General features: G+C 47.1%; 1 long non-coding RNA gene across 1 annotated transcript in view; it reads right to left on the bottom strand.

Annotated features, from left to right (window-relative positions):
• Window positions 1–2,071: 2,071 nt before the first annotated feature.
• The window catches only part of LOC102377578, a 74,782-nt gene continuing 64,769 nt past the window's right edge, over window positions 2,072–12,084 (bottom strand). The window contains exon 4 of the long non-coding RNA XR_324303.2: window positions 2,072–2,143. This is a non-coding gene — a long non-coding RNA (uncharacterized LOC102377578). The remainder of the gene's footprint in view (window positions 2,144–12,084) is intronic.

Raw genomic sequence — 12,084 nt, 5'->3', positions numbered from 1 at the left:
ATGCTTGAAGATAGGCTACAGATACAGGTGGACCTAGACAGGCTAGCAAGTTGGATGGATCAGAATCTGATTAAGTTCAACTCTGAGAAATGTAAAGTGCTCCACCTTGGAACGAGCAACCCCCAACACACCAACAGGCTTGGCAGCACCAAACTGACCAGCACCACGAATGAAAGGGGCCTGGGGATAATAATAGACCACAGTATGAACATAGGCCGGCAGTGTGATGCTGTAGCCAGCAAGGCAAATAATAATCTGGCATTTATCAATTGATTCATCTCCAGCAAAACCAAGGAGGTGATTCTCCCACTCTACTCAGCACTGGTGAGACCATAGCTGGAGTACTGTGTTTAGTTCTGGGCACTTTAACAAGGAGGTGGACAAGCTTGAGAGAGTCCAAAGAAGAGCCACCCATATGATCAGAGTCTAACATGACAAGCCATATGAGGAAAGGCTGAGGGATCTGGGACTCTTCAGCCTGAGGAAAAGAAGGCTGAGAGGGGACCTGGTAGCAGCTTACCACTACACTAGGGGAGTACATCAAGGGCTCAGTGAGCAACTGTTCACCCCAGCACCCGAGGGGAAAACTAGAAGTGATGGCCAGAAACTCCTGGAAGACCGATTCAGGGTTAACATTAGGAAAAATGTCTTCACAGTCAGGGTGTCCAGACTGGAATAAGTTCCCTCCAGAGGTGGTGTTATCATCTACCCTGGAAATCTTCAAGAGGAGACTGGACAGTCACCATGCTGAGCTCATCTGACCCCCAGTTGTCTTTCCTACTTGGTACAGGGGGCTGGACTTGATGATTTTCCAAGGTTCCTTCCGGCCTTATTCTCTATGAATCTATGAATTCACAGATTACACACAGATTAGTAGAGATACTTTCATGCAATGTCATAAGATTGAACTGTGCAGTGCATTGCCACACAAAGACAATGAGGTCATGAACAAGATCCAAAACAGGATAGGCTGCTTACTAGGGCTGTGCGAAATGGCACCGTTCCGTTTCACCTTGAGTTTCGATGGTTTGATGGAACAGTGTTACGTATCAAATTTGATTTTGAGTCGAAACAGTTGTTCTGTTCTGTTCTGTTCCATTCCATCTGTTTTGCGTTTTGCTGGGGATGGGCAGTCAACCCAGCTGGGCTGACTGCCCTTCCCCAACGCTAGATCCCACCTGGGGCGAGAGGCAGCCCAGCTGGGCTCCTTTCCTGTCCCCCATGATACAACACGGTGGCAGCAGGAGACAGCCCAGCTGGGCTGCTTTCCCATCCTCCACACTACATCACACCTCTGCTTGCTCTGGGGGGCTCCCATCTTTCTTGGAAACAACTGATTCTTGCCAGTCTCAGACAGGACCTTGGTCTGTTCCCACCTACAAACTCCTATTTTTCTGAAATGGGCTTAAAACAAGGCAATCCATGTCATCTATGCAAGTCTGAGAATGGCAACCAGACTATTTGAAAGACTCCAACTTAGGCTGGAATTGTGACTGATGAAAGAGAGTGATGATCTTGCCTGGTACATCTGCACTGAGAAGGGAGTGAAGGTGGAGTATTCTTTTACTCATTTATCTGGGTGACACTTAAATACACTGGGTTACACAGACAAAGTACAGAATGAAAGCACATTATTTGACATCTGGGATCAGGGGAACAAAGAATGACTCCATTCACTGATCTCTCAGAGACAAGGCGGATTTTACTCTCAGATATTTATGGTACTCTCTACAGATACATTTGTGGCATGAAAGACAGTAGGGGCTAGGATCTATATTAAGACTAATCAAAACAACATTGGTATAGTGCCTGCAACATATTCATATTATTAGGGATTTCAAATATATCTAAATACTGGGTAGCTATGGTTGTATTTACTCAAAACATGGCAGTATTTCCTTTTCTGAATTATGGAATCACATTCTTTGTACATGTACATGATTGTGTATAACAAAAGAAACAGTGTAAGCATATTATACAAGTTATAACAACAAAAAGGTAATAAAGTTGGAGTGTTATATTTCAAGATAAATGCTACCTTGACATTTCTAGTCAATTTTCTTTAGAAACTGTAGTTCTTAGATTTCATAATCTCATCAAAAGAATTGTTTTCCTGTACTTGTCTGTGCATGATCTTGGCCTTCTGTTGAGAAAAAAAAGCAAAAAACAAAAAATACCCCTTTAAGTTGGAAGGAATATACAGATTTTTCAGAACAGTAGCTTAAAATTAAGTTTCTAGGCCATTATAAAGGATCTTAAAATGAGGTTCCTAAAAATATCAGGTGAATTTTTAAGAAGTGTTGCAGACCCCATGAGAATGGCCTTCTATGGCTTGCACAAGGTTCTTTGAGTAGATGTGATATCTTTTACTAGACCAACTGAGTAGTTGGAAAAAAGTTCTTTGCAAGCTTTCAGGTGCAATCACCCTTCTTCAGGCATGGGGAGTCTCTGCTGTTCTGAGATCTCCAAGGGGTTCCTTGGCGATCCAGTGAAGGAACTTCTGGGCAAGGAACCTTGCCTGCCTATGTCCTTAGACCAACATGGCCACAACCAAAACCCCAGCTTCTCTGGCTTAATTTTTCCAAAGAACTGCGTGTGTAACCAGAGTCTCCAGAGTATTTAGATGTGAAAAAATGTAGAAATGCCTTCTCTCTCCCTGGGGATTTCCACTTGTGATATATTCAAATGTGTCTCAGTGAATTAGACAGAATCATTTTAAAAAAGGGTTGGACCTCAGGCGGACATCTAGTCTAACCCCTTGTTCAAGCAGGATCATCTCTGATTAAGTCATCCCAGACATGTGTTTGTCTAAACTGCTCTTCAGAATTTCTTGGGATGAAAAATGTCCTCTCTGGATAACCTGATCCAGTGAGAAAGTTCTTCCTAATATAAGTTCTAAATTTCCCCTGATGCAATTTGAAATCATTGCTCCCAGTTCTGTCTCCTGTAGCTACAGAAAACTAGAGGTGTACAAAATGGGCCCTATTCGATTCGGATTCAGCCTGAATCGGGCACAGTGATTTGGTTCGTTGATTTGGATCACTGTCCGCGTTTTGATTCAGCCAAATGGGAATCTGAAGATTCGATGCTGATTCAGAGAATCAGCAATTTGGATTTAGACACAGCTTTAAATGTTTTTTTTCTACATACCTTGAGGTACCAGTCATGGCTCGTGAATGCTGCGATGGTGGGGCAGATGGAGCATCCCACAGGAGTGCGGGGGAGGCACTGTGTGCTCAGCGGCAAACCCAGAAGTGGACTGGAAGTACTTCCGGTCCACTTCCGGATCCATCAGAGAGTGTACTGGGGGCCCCACACACTCCCCCAGCTCAGTGATCTGCCACGGGGGGACCCCAGGTGCCCCCCCAGACCTAGGAGGCACCAGTTGCCGAACCAGAGGGTGTGGGGGCCCCCCCCCCCGCATGCTCTCCAGTGGACCTGGAAGTGGGCCAGAAGTGCTTCTGGTCCACTTCTGGATCTGCTGCCAAGCACACTGGGGAGCCCCCCGCACTCCTGTGGGAAGCTCCACGCAACCCAGCATCACAGCATTCACAAGCCACCTGCTACCTAGACTTACATAGAAAAAACATTTAAAGCTGTGTCTATGTCCGAATCTCTGAATCTTTCCAAATTACTCCGAATCAATTCAGAGGGTTCCAATTCAATTCAGAGAGATTAAAGGGTCCTCTGATTTGATTCGGATTCAGAGATTCGGCCACCGAATTGGGCCAAATCTCTGCTGAATTAAATCAGGGACTGAAGCTTTGCACAGCCCTCCTGTCTACCTCCATACTCTCCATAACCATCCTTCAGGTATTTGAACACTCTTATTAAATCTCATGATTTCATCCTCCCACTGTACTCAGCCTTGGTGAGGCTGTAGCTGGAGTACTGCATCCAATTCTGGTCTCCACAATTTAAGAAGGATGCCAAGAAGCTTGAGAGAGTCCAGAGGAGAGCCACACACATGATCAGAGGGCAGGAGAACAGGCCTTATGATGAGAGGCTGAGAGCCATGGGACTCTTCAGCCTAGAAAAGCGCAGGCTCAGGGGTGACCTGGTGGCTGCCTATAAGTACATAAGGAGTGTGCATCAGGATCTGGGGGAATGTCTGTTCACCAGAGCACCCCAAGGGAAAACAAGAACCAACAGTCATAAACTCCTCCGTGTCCATTTTAGGTTGGACATAAGGAAAAACTTCTCTACTGTCCCAGCCCCCAAGGCCTGGAACAGACTCCCTCCAGAACTCATGGAGGCACCTACTCTGGACTCATTCAAGAAATGTTTGGATGCTTATCTTGCTGGGATCCTTTAAGCCTAGCTGATTTCCTTCCGCTGGGGCAAGGGGCTGGACTTGATGATCTTCAAGGTCCCTTCCAGCCCTAATGTCTATGAATCTATGAAATCCCTCTTCAGTTTTCTCTTCTCCAGACAAATAATCCTAGTTCTTTAAGCCTATCCTCCTAAACCATATTTCCTAGACCTCTAATCATCCAAGGGGAGACCATAGGATGAAAGTTATATTCTCCTGCTCTGGCTTTCCTCAAATTTCATGTGGGATCCTCTTTGGCATATATGTCATTCTAAGAGAAGACTAATGCCTAACACCTACAGAGTTAACCTGTTGAGGAACCTTTACCAATCCCACAAGATACATAAATATATTTATGCAGAACACACCATGAATTTGTGCTGCTTTGGGTTTTGGGGGTTTTTTTCTGCATCTCAAATGTAGATTACATCCCTGTCTGGAATACAGGAACAGCAAGACTAGGGCTGTGTGAAGTTTTGGACTGTGACTCAGATTCGGAAAAGATTTGGATGATTCGGAGGCCGAATCTGTAAGTCCAAATCAAATTACTAGCTGCTTTTGGCTTTCCAAAAGGATTTGGAAAAGATTCAGCGATTTGGAGGGCTGTCTGTATGGGGAAACAGAAACTTAGAAGAGGGAAGGGGAGCAGTGCGGGGAAGGGAAGCAGGGTGGGGAAAGACTGACATGTCTAGGTGGCCAGTGAGCAGGATTTCTCTCTGACTGCCCTTCCAATTACAGTGTCTGGGGGGAGGGACATAGAAACAGCATAAAAGCCTCTGTTTGCAGGCTTACTGTGCCTTTTGTGAGCTGTTTCTGTCTGAGCAACAAAATCAGCAAGGTACTGTGCTGCCTGGCTTGCATCATAGTCAGTCAATTGCAACTTGCCTGCTCCTTTTTGTTCTTAGAAAGGACTGGATAGGATTTAGTTTAGCTTAGCTTATTTTAGCTTAGCTTAGAATCGCTCTACTTAATACTATACAATTCATTTCTTTCAATTGATATTTGCTCTCTTTTTTGTGCAAACTTAGAAAAAAGAAAGCTTAGTGTTTTCCCTGCCAGTGTGATCCATCACTGTGCAGGGAAGCACACAGATTGCATGCACACACTTATAATATACACACATAGAAGAAGAAAAATCAGATATTCATAGGAGAAGAAGAGAGATTATATATAGTCGTTATTAGTTATTAATATTATTATAGTTAGTTTACATAGAGACTGTAGACAATACAGAAGTCAGAGATTGAGACTAACACATAACTCAGGGTCTTAGAAGAAGGAGATATATCATTTTAGGTACACATTACAACAGAAGAAGAACAAGAAGTACAGTAGTAGTCACACATTCACATTAATAGAACTTCACAGAAGAAGACACCATATATAGTTATTGATAATCAAAGAAGAAAGAAGAGTCCAGTGCACACAACACAGAGGGAATAAAACACGCAATAGAGTCACACTTCACATTCATAATTCATCGTAAATAATTACATCACAGCAGAGAAGTAGACAGACAGACAGCACACATTTTTACATAGTTCTTAATACTTATTATTACTGAATCAAACAACCAAAGAAGAGTCCAGTGCACACATGCACAGCACAGAGGAAATAAAACACAACACAAAAGGAGTGACATACACACACACACACACCTGTTGCAGCACAGGAAAGATTAATATGAAGCGTGCTAGAAAGGCAAGTGCCAGGTCTTCTGGCAGGGGAGGGAGAGAGGGTAAGGGGAGAGCTAGAGCTGCAAGCCCTCCCCCCAGCCAAACATAGACACATTCTCTTCCCAAACAGCCATGACACTTCTGCTGCCAGTGGAAGCAAGGAGGTGGGAGCAGTGTCTGCACCTGATTTCCCTGTACCTGCACCACCTCCCCTCAGTCCAGAAATAGGCACCAGCAGCAGAATCACTGTCTCCTCCACCACAATGTCATCTCTCAGTGTGAGCATCTCACTGCCAGAGGAGAAGCTGGAGCTGGAACCAGGGGACCTGAGCACCCTGGCTCAAGCGATTCTGGGGACCAAGGGGAAATCAGAGTTTGTGCTCCACACCCCTCAAAGTTCCCCTAGACCCAGGTCTCCTCCAGAAAGCAGCACCTTGGAGGAGGTTGAAGTTGAGGTTGTGGAGGCAAGTGGCTCAGCTGAGGCAGCTCCTCCTGCTGTTGTACCTCAGCCTGCTGAGGGGTGGGATAAGGCAGCATCTTCACCCTCAACACAGAAGTGGGTGAGTAGCGTAGTGTGGGAGCATTTTGAGCTGGCAGATGATCCCAGGTTTGCTATCTGCCAGCACTGCTGAAGGCACATCAGCTGGGGCAAGGAGGTGAAACACTTCACCACCACAGCAATGCTGCTTCATCTCAGGAGGCAGCACCCCCTTGCCCTTCTTGTTGCTCAGCCTGGCACCAGTGCGAGTGTGCTGGAAAGGAAGTCCCCCGTTCCCCCAAAGCAGAGGCAGGCCAACCTGGAACAGTGGGGGAAAGGTGGACAGAAAGGGGGGCGAGTTGCAAAGGCGAGCAAGATCACCCAGACCATTGGGGCGATGCTTGCTCTGGACAGCCAGCCCTTCTCCCTAGTTGAGCAACTGGGGCTAGATGTCTCATAGCACTTCTGGCCCTTCTGGCCCCATCTTACCAAGTGCCTGAACGCACCACCTTTAGCAGGATGGTGGTGCGCTCCCTATATGAGGCATGCAGGGAGTACTTGAGGGAGGAGCTGTGCAAGGCAGGGCTGCAGGTAACCTTGCACTTCACCTCTGGCATCTGGAGCAGCTGGGGTGGCAATCATGCCTAACTCTCCCTCATAGGGCACTGGTGCAATCAGTCAGGCCATCGGTGGGCTCTCCTCCAAGCTGAGGTGCTAGATGAGTCTCACATGGCAAGGGAGATTATGGGGGCCATGAACTGCATGGTGCAGGGGTGGCTCATTGGGCAAGCCGAGCTCACCCACGGGTTCATGGTCACTGACAACAGGGCCAATATGGTGAAGGCTGTCTAAGTTGGCATCCACTGTGTGGCACACAGGCTGCACACCTCACAGTCAGGGATCCCTTGGAGGAGAAAAGGACTGCCGGTGATGGCGCTGTCACCACTACTGCTACAAGCCAAGTGATTTCAAAATGCAGGAAGGTGTTGGGCTACTTCCACCGCAGCATCAAGGGGGGAAAGATGCTGCAGGAGAAACAGGCAGAGCTGAGCATCCTACAGCACAAAATCATGCAGGTTGTGGAGATTCGTAGAACTACACATACCTGATGCTCGAAAGCCTGTTGGAGCAACAGAAGGCCATCCATGAGATGGCCTTGTTTGGGGAGATCAGGATCAGTGGCCCCTGAGCAGAGCTGAGTGGGGTGCCATCTCCCAGATCTTGGTGGTCCTCAAGCTCTTCCTCGAGGCCACTGAGACTCTTAGTGCTGGTGATGCCCTCCTTAGCCAGGTGATCCCCATAGTGAGGAAACTTGAGAATCAAATAGAGAAGTTCCAGGGGATCAGTGTTCCTGGCTGGGGCAAGCCACTGTCACCAGATGTGCAGGCACTGGTGAGGTGGCTGAGGGAGGGCATCAGGAAATGGCTGGATCCCTTGCGGTCCAGTATGGTCCACATGATGGCAGGCATGTGCGACCCAAGGATGAAGGGGAGCATTTGCACTGGCAGCACCAAAACTCTTGATCACTGGACGCAGATGCTGGTCAACAAAGTCAGGGAGGCCAAAGTACAGAGGCAAGGGGATGTGGAAGAGGGGAATCCATTTTCTCATGTCAGCATTCCCAGCATGAGCAGCGCCACTGACACCGGCACCAGCACCGGCACCAACACCAACACCAACACCAGCACCAGCACCAGCACCAGCCAGTCTCCTCCACACCAGCCACTGCCAATGTGGGCCAAGGGCATGGCTTCAATGCTGGGGTCCAAACACACCAGACCCCAGCCTCAGGCAGGTAGCACCGAGGCTTCAGTGGCTACCTGTCTCGCTTAGGATGTGGCGCCACTGTACTGTGACCGGAAAAAGCCACAGCCAGATGTGGCAGGATCTGGCCACGGTTGCCTGACAACACCTGTCCTGTCCACCAACCAGTATTCCAAGTGAGAGGGTGTTCAGCATTTCTGGGGATGTTGTGACACCCCACCAAACCTGCTTGGATCCTGGTTTGGTGGAGCAGCTAGTGTTCTTGAAGGTGAACCTCCCACTGCTGGGGTTCCCTAAGCTCCACCTGCAGACCGACTGAATGCCACCCTCCTCACTCTGTCTCCACCAATTTTTTTAATTTTTTTTTAAAAACCAGGTAATGCCCCACTCTCGGCTGGAGGGGGCACTTACTGCATCACCAGCCAACAGGGGAAGAACAGCTGCCTACTGAGCTCACTTGCCTGCCAGGACGAACTTGGAAGTATGGGCTGGGGCTATGGGAAAGGAGGAGAACATAAGTCCTGGGCATGACCACTAAAACTGCACCTTGCCAGGGTAGGGAGGCCTGGTGGGACTACTGGTGGTGTGGCAGCCCCATAAATGCTAGGACCAATGATCCCCTGGTGAAAGGCAGGTAGGAAGCACTATAACCTCCAGCTAATGCACGCACACACAGAGTCCTGGCTGAGGGAAGCCCAGACCTGTCACATCTTTGACAGGCCCGAGGCTTGCTGGTTGCAGTGCAGTTGTGAGGCTCCTGGTGAGCTCAGCTTAGCTGCCCGGGATGCCAGCTTTTGCATTGAAAAGCCCTTTGTCAGGCTGTGGAAGTACCTGCAGTTTGTGTGTCTCCTGAACCTGGATGGAAGGAATAGTAAAGAAGCCAGGGGCTGGCCTGGCACACAATGCAGGCAAGAAAGCCAGTCAGTGAAAATGGAAATGGAGGTGTCAGGGGGTGAGGGACAGGCTGGGGGGATGGGGGGTGGAAGGTGGACGTAGCAGTGCAGGTAAAAGTGCAGATGTACCTGGGGAGTCAGATGTCCGGCAGGTTGCAGTGTGTCAGAATTCCAATGTCTAATCTATATTGAGTCCACAAGGTTCTGTACCTAGGAGGCTGATGAAGTGACGTTCATAGGCCTGGCTGTGAAAAGTGGTTTGTAATTTGTTCCCTCTCAGGATCAGGCCTGAGAGACTGGAGGCAGAGTGTTTTTTTGGTGAGGAATGTGCCCCCACAGGTAGTTGGGTTTTGTTGTCTTGGATAGATTCTGGTGTGTGGTTTGTGGGGGTACTGGAGATAGTTGGCAGGTTTTGTGTTTTGAGCTGTAGGAAGTTGACTTCAGTTCTGGTTTCATAGTTTCATAGTAGGTAGGGTTGGAAGGGACCTGAGCAGATCATCAAGTCTGACCCCCTACCGTGGCAGGAAAGAGTACTGGGGTCAAATGACCCCAGCCAGGTATTCATCCAGCCTCCTTTTAAAGACCCCCAGGGTAGGAGTCAGAGGTGCAGGGCCCCAGAAGCCACATCTCCCCTGCACCTATCTCCTTCACAACTGTCAGGCTTCGTGGCCACAGCAAGGTCTAGCAAGCCTCCAGTTTTCTCCCCACTAGGCCTTAACACACACACACTTTCACCCATGTCATGAGTTTTGCTTGTCAGCAGCTTGAGGTGCATTTTCCCAGAAACCTCTGCATCTATCACCTTGAAACTTGGCAGGCTTGCTGGCCTCCACAGGGGCTTCCATCTCCGCAGTTTTCACCCCCCCTGTGACTTAACACACGTGTTAAGAGTTTTGCTTTCAGGACTTTGAGATGCAGTTTCCCAGAAACCTCTGCACCCCTCTCCTTGAAGCTTGGCAGACTTCATGCTCTCAGCAGGGGCCACCACCCCTGCAGGTTTCATCTTAATCAGACAGAAAACAACAAAGTCATAGATATTTCATTGATTCCCCATTATACCCTATGACCGAATCTCCTAATCGGCTTCAAATCAGCTTCAACGTTTCAGAGCCAGTTCAGCCAAATCGAAGTGGAAAACCGATTTGGAGCTCTAAATCAAATCGCTGGCATCCAAATCAGCTGAATCCGAACCCAAATCGAATAGTTCCCTATTCACACAGGCCTAAGCAAGACTGCTCCAGGTAGATGCTTGCAAGAGGTGCAATGATAGCCCCTCACCAATAGGTGGCAGAGAACAAATGCCTCTTTGCGTATAGCTAACAGCTGCCCTGGGATAACTATGGACAAACAACATTCCTGTATAACTTACCCCCAGAAATAATCAAAGATAAAACTACAGTGATGCAACTCTACAGAGAATGAATTAGGCAACACTGCAGTTGGCATTTGAACCTTGAGCTTAAAACAGAAGTGGACAGATAACCTAATGGTTGATTATATAGATAATCTAATGGTTGATATAAACTAAGGGTTGATTATATATAGCATAAATACTGTATGTCATGGGTCAGCAACCTACAGCCCCTAGGCTGGACCTAGCTTACAGAACCACTGGATCTGGCTCATGGATGTGGGCCTTCATGGCATTTGTGGGGGCGGGGAGGGTGCTGTGCCACTGTGGGGATAAGCAGCAGAAGTGTTAGCTGGTTCTAGCACCTGTTGACCCACCCACCACTGACCCAGAGTGGATCATTCCAGTCTGTCACTGGAAAAGACTGCTTACCCTGCTGTTTGTCATATACCCTTGGAAAACTTGGCACCTAAAGAAGGGACTTTTGAAAATCTGAATCCATGGGAGCAGCTGGGTCTCTATCATGTACCAAACATGAACAGTTTCACCTGACAATTGCAATTTCAAAGTCAGGTCAGTTTTTCCAATACTCAATACCCATTCTTCTAGAGACACTGGTAGACATTTCAAATAATTTCTGTATTAAATTTCTTCTTTTCTTTTTTCTTTTGGGGCTGTAGTTGTATTGAGGTTACCAGGGAATTAGTCTATTTTATTAATTAATTGCAAGAGGTGCGTATACTATGAAACAAATGAAGCCAAAAATGGCACTTAAGCTGAAAAAAGGCTAACAACCTTATATTAATGAGTCATCAGGTAGATTTAAAAATAATGTGTTATGTAACGTGGTAAATTTTATACAGCTTATGGCCCTAATTAGCCAACTAATTATCTTAAATCAGTGCAGCCACATTGTTCTTTGAAAGAAGCTGGGTTGAAACAGAGAAAAAACAGTTCTAAGTTCCAAAATGTCTCTTATACTCAAATCGTGGGGACCAGGTCTTCAGTTTCTCTTAAGCACTTTTTGCTTCACTGGGAGGGGATGTAAAACTATCCCCTCTCAGCTTTTTTCCTTCTTTTGCCCTATTCTCTTTTTTAGTCCTATCTATTTGGGACTTATATCAGTTTTTAAAGCAATATACTTAAAATACGTCCACCAGTTAGATATAATTACTTAGGTTTAACTTTAACCTAGACTTGGGGTTCTCAACCTTGTTAAACTTGAGGCACCCCTCGTTAGACTCAAGGCTCCCCTTGGAAAATACCAGCTCTTAGTGCTCACTCTGTTTTTTTAACTACAAAAAAAGCAATAGAATATTTTGTTGTTGTTGCAGAGAACTCAGGGCACTGACAGAAGTGAACATTTTTCCCTGATCTGGCCCCTGAAAGTGCCCTACAGCCATAACCTAACACAAAAGCATGGTTGCAGAGTGCTTTAAAAGCACCTGATCCCGCAACAATCTGAACCCTCATTACATGAGGGTTCAGGTAAAGGCACTCCAAAGTGGAGCATCTTCAGTATTTGCTTCTGTACATGCCAGGAGCAGGGCTTGGCTGATACAGCCCAGCCCTGTTCCCAGTGGGGTTTTTTTTAGAATAGGAGGAGGGAG

Source organism: Alligator sinensis, unplaced genomic scaffold (genome assembly GCF_000455745.1).
Source record: "Alligator sinensis unplaced genomic scaffold, ASM45574v1 scaffold320_1, whole genome shotgun sequence".
Taxonomy (NCBI): Eukaryota; Metazoa; Chordata; order Crocodylia; family Alligatoridae; genus Alligator; species Alligator sinensis.
This window is presented reverse-complemented; position numbering and strand designations above follow the sequence as displayed.